Below are 10,271 nucleotides of genomic sequence, written 5' to 3'. Positions count from 1 at the left end.
ATGCCCTTCGTGTCTGCCACCGATCATCCCACGTCGCGGCGACAGAGGACGCTCTTGGTACACAGCTGCTGGAAGTGTGGCACAGCAGTCATGCTCCATTGGGTCTGCTGGATCGTGCACGGCCACTGTGGGCGTCTGACAAATGGTTCAAATGCCTCTAAGTACCATGGTACTTAACATCTGAGTTCATCAGCCCCCTAGACTTAGAACTTCTTAAACCTAACTAACCTAAGGACATCACACACATCCATGCCCGAGGCATGATTCGAACCTACGACCTTAGTAGAAGCGCAGTTCCGGTCTGAAGCGCCTAGAACCGCTCGGGTGCCTGACAGAAACTTGAGCTGCCGCCAACAACAGTGGGGCACTCCAATGAGCTGATATAGACCTATGATACCACAACCGGAAAAATCTAAAACAGGTGTAACGAAACACAATTATGGGAAGGTATACAAATTCAGGCTGGAATTACTGTGATATTCCGATAAATGATATTTTGACTGGGAAAGGTTTACTGACCAAAGCTCACATTGGAGGATCATATAACGGTTTCAGCGTCAACTGCCTTACATTCACCCGTAACCTGGCGATCCTCCCAATAAATGCAGGTACAGCGGTGGAAAAGATAAGGCTGCTGAACGAGCAAGAGGAAAAAATCTGACCTCCCAGTTGTTTTCGAGAAAACAAAGTACATGACCAACATCCCAAAGGTAAACCTATCACACAGAAACAGTGCACTATAAAATAGGAAAAGTAGCATGTTGAGATGGCTTGATGAAACAGCACACTTGTAGACTAGAGAAAACGAAGCGAACGACAGCATGAGAGAGAAGGTATCCACTGCTGTTTGCAGGACACTTGTCCTACACAAGACACAGACAATCTCAACAAATGCTAAACTCAGGCACTATGACACAGTGATCGAATACGAATATCTATACACAAGTAAATGACTCAGAACGTCAGGACAGCATGAACTGAGGGAAGCTGAGAAGTTTGAGCTGAAGCTACTTCGAGAGGCAAAAAGGGCTCTGAGATAATGGTCAGCATAGGCTGCGAGGAAGAGAGATTTCTGAGTATGAGACACCACTGCAAGACGCTGTACCTACGGTCTACAGAGTACAAAGTCGTGTTTGCTGCCAAGAGTCGTCTAGTGGCAGGCCCACTGTGTAGCGTTGTTAGAGGACGTTTTCGGACGTGGGTTTCTATCCTCGATTTGTTCCTCAAGACACACAGAACTCTCGACTCCTGCATTAATGGCTTGCACTTGCCGCATGTAGCTGGGTGCACTAACCAGCCTAAAAACATACCACTGCTAATAGCTATAATTACTAGCCTGTAAATGAATTAAATACTGGTTTAACGTTGACCATTTGACTGTCCTCTGTCACCAATGAAAGTGTCGGTACACCCAATACCGTGTATGTATACAAGGGTGGTCAGAAGCATTCTGGAAAGCTTGTAAAGGTGTTGCAGGCTAGGTTGTGCTGAGAAATAAGTTTTCAGAAAAGTATTCGATACATTGTGACTTTTCCGATTTAATTAGTGTTCAAGTTATTCAATCAAGTCGTTGTGTGCGCAAATCCAAGATGGCTGCCAGAGGCGGTGTTGCCAAACGTGTCCTTCGTTTGGTTAGCTGAAACCGAAAAAAAAGAAATTGGACGGTAGTAAAATTGATCCTTGCCATCGTCCGATGTCCAATTTTTGTGCCGCTCTCTTGTTTCGTGTTTCCGTTTGAAAAAAATTCAACGCTAATTAAATCGGAAACGGTACTTTCTATCAATTTCGTTTTTACCAATTATTTCACAGCAGATCCTACCCTCCACCACCATTACAAGCTTTCCACACTGTTTCTTATCACCCTATATAACCAGTTGCGTGTGTATGAAATGATCACATGCGCAATGTTTTAGGTGAAGCAGGTGGCACACTTTGGGTCATTGGTCGGATTTTGGGGAAATGTAATTAATCTACAAAGGAGATTTCTTACCAAACACAGTGCGAGCCATCATCACAGAATGCTGCTAGAACATGTGCAACTCATACCACACAGAACTTACAGGGGATACTAATCACATACGAAAGAGGACAACAAAAATATTCACAGATTTCTTTGACCAGCGGGAGAGTGTTAACATTAACGTAGGAGGAATTCCGGCATTGGTCTAAAGCTGTAGGGGAGAAACAAATGAAACTGGACAGTAAAGAGTGACCATGAATCGCACTTCCCGCGGTTGAGTGATTTCCACCGCAGTGAACTAGGTAAATTTAACTGCCGTTGGTGGGTAAAATGTATGTGTTCACCTGTAATACACGGTAATACCTTTAGCAAACAGTGCTTGGTGTGTCGCCTTTAACATCATTCTTGTTTGATGATTATGATCCAATCAGATTCCGTAAATTACTTGAGAGCATGTGACAATCACTTGTATTACTCTATACTTCTTTGTGATTACAACATTTTGTAAAGCAATTCAAAGGAAGAACATCTATCGAATGTTAATCGGGGAAACATGTGTATTAGTGTTGTTACTGATTCGTGAAAATTTTGCAATGCCATTCCTATCTTCACCTAGGGGTTGTTTCTCTTTCCTACCTCTTTCATTGGCAGTTTCAAGGTTTCCTGTTAACTCTTTTTCTGCATGGTGTTGCCATTTGGCAACCTACCGTAAATTTACCTATAATGTCAAGCAAAACACTCGCATGTGCATGAAGTTGCTATCTGGCAACACACGTAGTCTGGCTGCATCGAATTAGACTGTGAGGGGCCTCATTATGTTGAAAGAAACACTTCAATATCGATAATCTTAGATTGAGGTCCAGTGCACGTAAATATGGGGCAAAACAGATGAAAAAGTGAATTATTTTTGCCACTTAGTTCACATCTAGTTGAAGTTTTAAGGCATGTAGAATGATGCTTAATGATAGTGCGGATTATGTTTCCATGTGTCCGTAACTGAGTGATTAATAATTAATCAGTATTTTCGGTTTGCTGTCATATGGAAACATACCTAAAATACTGAATCAATCAAAATTAAATCAAAGTTTCTATGTTACAACTGTAACACAGTATTTTGTGTGTCACGCCCTATTCCTAGGTGTATTTTTCATTCAAATTAAAAAAAAATCTGTAATAGTGGGTTAAGTCCGCTGTTAGACGGAAGACTTTATTTGTGCCACCCTACGTGAGTTTCTTTTGTGGAAATACCTTGAATTAACATTACCTAGAATTTCTAGATTCGCGTTAAACTGTCTGCAGAGCGACGTTGCAAAATCACTAACACACTCTTGTTGAAAAGAGTGGGATCCTGCTGCCTGCATGTTCGTCTTGATTGAGGCTTTCCGTAATTTCCCGCAGACACTTGAGGCGAATTACGAGACTGCCGCGCGGGATTAGCCGAGTGGTCTGGGGCGCTGCAGTCATAGACTGTGCGGCTGGTCCCAGTGGAGGTTCGAGTCCTCCCTCGGGCATGGGTGTGTGTGTTTGTCCTTAGGATAATGTAGGTTAGGTAGTGTGTAAGCTTAGGGACTGATGACCGTAGCAGTTAAGTCCTGTAAGATTTCACACACAATGAGGCGAATTACGCAATGATCCCTGCAACAAGGCCACGGCTGCACTCCTCCTCTGACTTACTATGCAGAAGACTACAAAATCATTTCTCATCCTCTCAGGTCTAGATATGTACTCGAAGAAGGTCGACGGTGTACCACTCCTACAGAACCATGCATAGGCAAACATCGTAGCTCTCAAGCCATTCTTCATCACTCTTTACAAATTGCCACGCATAACAACTAAAGAAATCATTCGAAAATTTCTCCACAACCAATTAGGCAATATGAAAGAGTATTGTCATGACTACCATGTGGGAGCCGAAGCAGTATTACAGACATGGCATCTTTTTCAGTAAAACGTACACTCAGCCACTGCAGTTATACGAACGCGTATCTTTCCACCTCCTTACATCTCCAATTGCATGACAGTAGACGTCTGTTATTCTATTAATGTTAACTATATTACTAAACGACTAACGGGGTGCACTGTCAACCAATGTAATTACATATACTTTTATGGGTATGGTGGCTGTTCTTTCGGACATGTCCGAAAGAACAGACACCATATCCATATAAGTATACAGTTCTGGCAACACCGCCCATGACCTTCTTCTTCTGTGTGGATGCACACCTATTTCCCGAACTCTTACGGGACTTGGTAAGAATGTCTTCCACAAGTAATGAGTGTATTGGGGTGGGACACTACGAATGTAGTGCGTGGACATACAATGTGAGAATGTGGGTCTTGCGGGAGGCGTGCGCGAGATAGTTCCAACTGTCGCGCTGTCCTTTGTGCCCTCGGTGGCTCAGATGGATAGAGCGTCTGCCATGTAAGCGGAAGGTCCCGGGTTCGAGTCCCGGTCAGAGCACACTTTTCTCACCTGTCCCCGTTGATATACATCAACGCCCATCAGCAGCTGAAGGTATTAATATGATACTAATATAATTACAGGTTGTCTACCTAACGGATGTCACAGGTTGCCCACCTAACGGATTCCAGGGGTAACAAAAAATTGGTTTTTCTCTATTTCATGTAATTATTGACCGAATTAAGAAATTTAAATTTCAGTGATAGTCTACTCATTAAGAGTTGTAATCTTAAGTTAATGATTCAACGCACAAAGAAGAGTACTGCAGTTAGAAACTGTATATATGCCCTGAGGTAGTGTAACCCACCGAATGCCAATACCGACACCACATTCATTCAGAATTTAAGGGCGAGAGCATTTAAGCGACTAGCATCGAACTTTCCAACTAAACTTACTCTCACTGAGACCCCTCACAAACTGATAGAAGGAAACACGTTTATCATTTATCGCATTTCCGATGTTCAGGCAGTAAAACTGGCGCATCACGCAGGCAGTTTATTACTTCATTACTGCTGAATCTATTTGCAACATATTTTGAACACATATCCACATATACAACTGAACGTAACTGCAAAATTATGTCATTGCACAGACATTGTTCAGGAGATATGACTTCATAAACCATGAGATGCATGCAGAACTAGCCTTTGTTCAACATGGAGCGCTAATTTCACAGGTTATATTTTTTCGGGGTTTGATAAGGATAATACATAGAGGCTAGCAATAACCTGTACAAGTAATTTCATACCTTTTCTAAACTTTTTTATTTACACGCTTAAATAACTTCAAATGTTTAACACATTAACTCTTTTTTTAATAAGATGCTTGAAGTTGTTTTACGCATTTGAGCTTTATTGTTTGGAGAATCGGTGGTTTCTGGTTGGATAAACCTCCGCGGCCAAGCTTTATACTCATTCAGTTCGAATACCACTTGTCGTCGCCGACCTAATTTGGTCGGCAAGTAATTGCCGGTAACAGGATACTTTATATCTTGTAGCATACGTCCTTCGAAAGTAATCCTGAAGTGCTAGCAGTGTTCAATTAACTGTAGTCTCCAGGAAAAGGTCGCTACTGTTAACATGCATGTAAGACGACTACTGCTTTTCTTTAGTTAGCCATCTGAATCATTGCACTATGATGTGGCAAGACAACACCCTAAAGATGTGGAGCAGGATGTCGATAGCGTTTGCATCGCTCACTTATGAGGTCATCCAGTTAATCCTTAAAAGGGGCTTGGAGGCTGACGGCTTAGCCGTTTATGTGGGTGTTGACGTCGGTCTGAGCTGTCCTTAACCGTTCCTGTGTCCACGACTGCGCAATTTTTATGAAGCGGAATATGCTCCGTAAATAGTATACAGGGTGGTCGGAAACTCCTGTTACAGACTTCTAGGACTTGTAGAGGGAGTGAGTACATCGTATTTTGGATAGGAACCCATGTTCGGAAACGTCATCCATCGAGACTACAGAGCGTCAAGGTTATAGGCGCGGACGTCTTTAAATGTACGTACACACAGGGTGATTTCGTGATGATGTTACAGACTTTGTAGGATGATGGAGAACGATAAATGCATTAATATGAAGTAAGGATCCCTGTACCGGAAACGAACGAGTCGAAAGTTATAAACGAAAATCGTTCAGATACCTCTGACAATTGAATACATGTGCCGGTTCTTGTGTTGCGAAGAGTGTAGGGCTGGTAACTTTCAGTGGTGGTTGCGTGGACAAAAACGAGAAAAAATGTCCAATAAACGTCGGCTCAAAATTGCATACCTGAGGAGCTATGACCATTCGTTCATCTTCGCTAATGTGAAACGCATCTCCTCTACTGAGCAAGTATTCATAACTGTTAAGGTACGCACTTTAGAGCCCACGTTTATTGGACATTTTTTTCTCTTTTTTGTCCACACTACCACTACTGAAAGTTACCAGCCCTACACTCTTCGCAACACAAGAATCGGTACGTGTATTCAACTGTCGGAGGTGTCAGAACGGTTTCCGTTTATAACTTTCGACTCGTTCGTTTCCGGTACAGGGATCCTTACTTCAAATTAATACATTTATTATTCACTATCATGCTAGAAAGACTGTGACATCATCACGGAGCCACCCCGTGTATACGTACATTTACAGACACCCGCGCCTAGAACTTTGACGCTCTGTAGCCTCGCTGGATGACTTTTCCGGACATGGATTCCTATTCAAAATACGATGTACTCACTCCCCTCTACAAGTCTTACAAGTCTTTAACGGCAATTTCCGACCACCCTGTATACATTCCTTGTCAGCATTATGGGAAATTTTACATCAGTGTCATCTTAAATGTATAGGTAATTAAGCATTTATAACATGCCCATCTACTTTTAATAAATGACACTTTCAATACTAATAGTAACAGTACAAAAAAAAGAAAAGAAATACCAGGTTAAATGCCAAAATTTATTCGCGTAACGGAGGACTATCTTTTGGATCACAGCCGACCCAGAGCCATGACAAACGCTGTAAGGCGTACAAAGCGAGGTATCACGAATAAATTATCCGAATGGAAATGAAATTGGTATGTGTGTTGTTCACGTACAAGGAAACAAATGACTACCGTTTCAGAAAAATTGGATTATTTACTAAAGAGAAAGAGCTTCATAGATTGAGGAAATCACTAACGTATTGGTCCAAATGGTTCAATTGGCTCTGAGCATTATAGGACTTAACATCTGAGGTCATCAGTCCCCTAGACTTAGAACTACTTATACCTAACTAACCTAAGGACATCACACACATCCATACCCCAGGCAGAATTCGAACCTGCAACCGTAGCGGTCGCGCGGTTCCGGACTGAAGGACCTAGAACCATTCGGCTACAACGGCCGGCCGTGTTGGTCCACCTCTGACCCTTAGCAAGCAGTTATTTTGCTTAGCATCGATTGATACAGTTGTTGGATGTCCTGCTGGGGAATATCGTGTCAGATCATGTGCAACTGGCGCGTTAGATCGACAAAATCTCAACCTGGTTGGAGAACCCTGTCCGTAGTGCTCCAAACGTTCTCAATTGGGGAAAGATCCGGCGACCTGGCTGGCCAACGTAGGGTTTGGCAAGCACGAAGGCAAGCAGTAGACACTCTCTCCATGTGCGGGAGGGAATTATTTTGCTGAAATGTAAGGCCACGATATCTTGCACGAAGGGCAACAAAACGGGGCGTAGAAAATCGTACGGCTGTGCTGTTCCGGTGCGGCGTACGATAACCAAAGGAGTTCTGCTGTGAAACGAAACGGTACCGCAGACGTTAATGCGTGGTTTTTGGGCCGTAAGGCGGGCACTATTTAGGCTGGTGTCCCACCACCCTCTGGGCGCCTCCAGGCACGTATTTGTTGGTCATCGGAACTCGGTTCGAAGTAGTACTCATCACTGAAGGCAATTCTACTCGAGTAACTGGGATTCCAGGCTGAATGTGCCTGACATGACTGCAATCGGGCTTGATGGTTACAGAGGTCACTGGAAGTAGGTGAACTTTCTGAGGGGCGCATGTTGATGTTCCTTGTGGTCAATGAAGCACCAATTGCGCGACGGATCGAGGATAATGTTCAGTCTGGGCCTCTGTGTGGCTCTCTGAGGACAGTTCGGTGCTCATATTCTGTTGTCTCTCTAGGTCGATGGCTTCCTCCTTGAGGCTGTGTTGGGCCAACAACATCGAACTGTGGCTATTTAAGTGTCGACCGATTCCCCAGTTAATCCAACCGTCTTCTTTGAGTCCAACTACATGTCCACTCTCATATGTTAACTGTTGCGTATATTGTTCACGCGCCTTTTGCTGGACATAGTTACTGTCCAGCTGAGTACACGGAATGAAATTTGTGAAGACTTTATGCAGTGGTGTCGACTTGTCCCCTGTTTATTAGCCTTTCGAGCTGGGCGGTGAAAATGCGCTGCAATGTCGCACATTGATCCATCGGCCGCCAAAGTTTACAGATTTGCATTTTCCGTCGATACCTGCAGGAATATCAATTTACGTCCATGTGTGACCAGTTTACATAACTCCTTAGGGGTGCGTCGCTTTATTGTCTTAGAATATTGTGTACTTTACGAACATCACCTCAAATTGGTTGGATAGATGTACTCGAAATTGTGAGGCACCAGAAAATATAGTCGAAGAACAACTGTAAGGAAGTCCCTTACTGCACGTTAATAGAACATCTCACCCGGGCATCTATAAATATTTAACTTGGCACTGCTACGTGCAACAGAGAGGGAAAAATTGTAACAGTAGATAGCTAGGGCATATCATATTGATTGTGGAAGTGAGATGCATGATAAACTCAAACAAATTGAAACATCGATTAAAACCGGGATTAAACATTTGTCTGTAAGGAACGTACTAATTATGTCAGGGCAATGAATACCATGACATTACCGATAAGGCGCGATCGTATCTGATACCCCATCTGAAGACTGTTGATTCGAATCCTCGAATCCTAATATACAGCAGCGAAAAAGTATCCATTAGTTGCATCTGACCACACTATACAAGTTAAATGTTACCGGATGATTTCTCATAAAAAAAAATGTTCAAATGAGTGTGAAATCTTCTGGGATTTAACTGCTAAGGTCATCAGTCCCTAAGCTTACACACTACTTAACCTAAATTATCCTATGGACAAACACACACACCCATGCCCGAGGGAAGACTCGAACCTCCGCCGGGACGAGCCGCACAGTCCATGACTGCAGTGCCTCAGACCGCTCGGCTAATCCCACGCGGCATTTATCATCGCCGGCGTACTGATAAAGACGTGCACTCAAAACTTAAGGGTAGCGTTCGTTACAACAAAGGTTGTCGGAAGGTAATTTTAAACTTGACAGCCATCTTGACGCTGTTTGGAAGAGAAGCGTGCATATGAGGGATGTGTTGTATTTTATGACTTAATTTAATTTCACTAAAATATCTAAATTCCTTATACAGGTGTCAATATTCTCGCGACGTTGGAAAAGTTTAAGAATATATTTGAGAATAATTAAATTTTCTGTTTACACCATTTCATACAATACTTTCCCGTTAACAGAACACTAAACTTATGCATCAATCAATGAGATAAAATGTAGTCTTTTTTTTTTTCGACGATATGAATACCGCTCACAAGAAGTCTAATTTAGATACTCACCTATAGACTACTCCATCCACTTCTACATATACTGCACACCTGCATCTACATGACATCTCTGTATTTGGGTATTTGGCCAGAGAGTTCATGGAGCTACTTTCAGACTATATCGACAGTTCCATTCTTGTATAGGCCCTGCGAGAAATAACACCTAAATCTTTGTGTGAGAGCTCTGACCTCTCTTATTTCTATTACGATGACCATTTTTCCCTACACAGATAAGAGACAACAAAATATATTGCCATTAGAGAGATCAGTCCAAAATTAGTCTAATATGATATTCGATCCATCGAAATGCATTAATAAGGATAGTAAAACACGAAGAATAACCAGGACTCCAACAGCGACACTACCACCCTGTCCCGCGCTGAGTGCCAACGCCATGCAGCACTGCAGCTCATTTGCTTGTGGAGTACTGGCGATTCTTCGTCTTTTGCTGTCCCTATTAACACATATCGATAAAACAGGTATTGCGTTAGATTAATTTCGGACCGCTCTGTCGAATGGGCGCGTAAAATTGTGCTTTAAAAATCTCTTTATTTGTAACGGGAAACAATCCGAAGCTTTCCGTCGACACTGAGAGTCACATGAAAGACTTGTTGAGCAGTATTTCTTCGGGCTGTTTCCAGTTAGAGACGACGAAATGCCGAAACATCAGAGAACATACGTATGGCGACTGTCAGGACGGACATCCGGTAT

The 10,271-nt window shown here is 42.8% G+C and overlaps 1 non-coding gene across 1 annotated transcript; it reads left to right on the top strand.

The window, feature by feature from the left end:
* Positions 1-4,346: 4,346 nt before the first annotated feature.
* Trnat-ugu (transfer RNA threonine (anticodon UGU)) lies at positions 4,347-4,421 on the top strand. Its single transcript has one exon. It is a non-coding gene; the product is annotated as a tRNA-Thr (tRNA).
* The last annotated feature ends 5,850 nt before the right edge of the window (positions 4,422-10,271 follow it).

The sequence above is a fragment of the Schistocerca cancellata genome, chromosome 9 (genome assembly GCF_023864275.1).
Source record: "Schistocerca cancellata isolate TAMUIC-IGC-003103 chromosome 9, iqSchCanc2.1, whole genome shotgun sequence".
In the NCBI taxonomy this organism is placed as follows: domain Eukaryota; kingdom Metazoa; phylum Arthropoda; class Insecta; order Orthoptera; family Acrididae; genus Schistocerca; species Schistocerca cancellata.
Note: the sequence above shows the minus strand (reverse complement) of the source record. Positions and strands in the feature narration are given on the sequence as shown.